This window comes from Trichomycterus rosablanca, chromosome 9, assembly GCF_030014385.1.
Source record: "Trichomycterus rosablanca isolate fTriRos1 chromosome 9, fTriRos1.hap1, whole genome shotgun sequence".
Classification (NCBI taxonomy): Eukaryota; Metazoa; Chordata; class Actinopteri; order Siluriformes; family Trichomycteridae; genus Trichomycterus; species Trichomycterus rosablanca.
Window position 1 is genome coordinate 34,462,464 of NC_085996.1, and position 2,121 is coordinate 34,464,584.

Below are 2,121 nucleotides of genomic sequence, written 5' to 3' on the forward strand. Positions count from 1 at the left end.
CCTATATAAGGCGGCGCTGTGCATTTCAGCCTCATTTCGATTTGACAGATCGAGAGACACGTTGCTGTACGACTGTGCGTTACATTCATTTAAACAGTTTGATTATTCGGTACAACCATGACATGGTCAGCTGTTCGAGACCGACTGCGGTCGTTCCTGAGACGCTGCAGTGCTGGGAGAAACAGGAAGAGGGAGCTGAAGGCCCAGCTGAGGGCCGAGAAGGAGGAGAGACAGAGACTGGAAACCATGTGGGAGGACGAGAAAAAAGATCTGCTGGAGATGATCAATAAAAAGAAGAACCTGAGGGTGACCAGTGAGATGGAGAAAAATGATATCATAGCGAAGGACTTGTGTCAGGAGCTCACGTTCAACACTCAGACTGAAGAATACCAGGAATTCCTGAAATCAAAGCAGAAAGAGGTGCAGAACATCAGGAGCGACCTGCTGGAGGAACGAAAGCTCAGTCTGATGGAGACAGAGCGACACAGACTGGAAGAGGAAAGTCTGAAAGCTCAGTGGGAGGAGGAGAAAAAAGTGATGAGAGAGGAGAAAGAAGAACTGATGAGAAAGATCAGAGAACTTGAGGAGCTCCGACTGAAGGAGCAAGAGCAGCAGAGACTGTTAGGAGAAAGACTCCGGCTAGCTGTGGAAAGATTTGAGAAGGTAGCAGTTCTGTAGATGGAGAAAGAAGGACAAAGACTGGACGGACTGGATGAAACTCAGACAAACATGGCCAAAATAATAATAATAATTATTATTATTAATGTAATCAGTTGCTGCTTTTGTTCTGTTTACATTCGTTAAATAAATTTTTTTTTATATAAATTGTGCTTGTTTAGTGATTTATTTTACAAATAAAATATATACCATAGACCTCGCCCCTGGGTTTTCTCCTGGTGCTCCAGTTTCCACTCAAAAGTCCAAAGACATGCAGTCAGGTCAACTGGAGCTGCTAAAATTACCCTGGGTGTGTGTGTGTCTGCTCGGTGATGGACTGGTGTGTTTCCTCTCATTCAGAATCAAAATAGGCTGTGTCAAATGTCCTTGAATGTTAGTGTCTTTTAATTGTAAATGTCCACAGTGTAAAGCAAGTCTCTAGAAAGTTTGCTCAATAAAAAAAAAAAAAACTAGGGAAATTGCACATCCACTTCTCTGCTGCCTCATGGAAGACCAGCCAGATAATCCTGTCATAAAACACAAATCAGACAGGTATAAGATTTGGTAAAGACTGACTGCCACCCTGAAACAGCACCACACAGTCTGACTGACCATATACATCACAGATAAAACAATACACATGTGCTACACCACTGCCATGTTCAGACTTCTTACTGCTGCATAGCGATTGCTTCAGCAACTGGTAGTTTAGGTGGCACACGTTAAAAGTGCTGAGGTAACCAAATACAAAGCACTTCATCTATAAGACTATTGAACGTAAATCTTTTAGTTAAGCTGGCTAACAGCATTCTTATGTTAAAAAAATAATCTTTGGTAATAATGTTGGTTGCAATATTATGAACATTAAAAACATTAAGACATAAATAAATAAAGACTACCTTTTCTAATTTTGTCCTGTTCTTCCTATACTCCTAGTACTGGTGGTTTACTCATCTTTTACATTACATTTACACTGCATTTAACAGACACTTTTATTTGTGGTTGAGAAGTTGTGCTTTGATCTTGACTGAAAGTGAGCAGAGTCTCAAATGGTTTTTGTGCTGCCATGCAGCTGGTTTTTGGGGTTCTCGTAGAATTGTGTACAAGTATGAAAAGGTTCCAGACGCACTGGCCGGTTAGCTCAGTTGGTTAGAGCGTGGTGCTAATAACGCCAAGGTCGCGGGTTCGATCCCCGTACGGGCCACACCCACTTTTGGACTTAAACTAACATGCTTCTAAGGGTAGGGAGAGAACCTTCTCTAACTGCCTTTAAAAACTTTAGTTTTTCAACACTGTCCCTGACATTTTTATTATTGTTTTAATAGTTTATTTTTTTACATGTAATGATTTTAGCATTATTGTTGGATTTTTATTTTGTAATGTAGATTTATTATTTATTAAGCAGTACAACTCATTTGGCACCCACTGCGATTTTCAATATATTACCATTCATATTTTCTTTTT

At 40.2% G+C, this 2,121-nt stretch overlaps 1 non-coding gene across 1 annotated transcript; it reads left to right on the forward strand.

Annotated features, from left to right (window-relative positions):
- Positions 1-1,787: 1,787 nt before the first annotated feature.
- Positions 1,788-1,861, forward strand: trnai-aau (transfer RNA isoleucine (anticodon AAU)). Its single transcript has one exon. It is a non-coding gene; the product is annotated as a tRNA-Ile (tRNA).
- Positions 1,862-2,121: the final 260 nt, after the last annotated feature.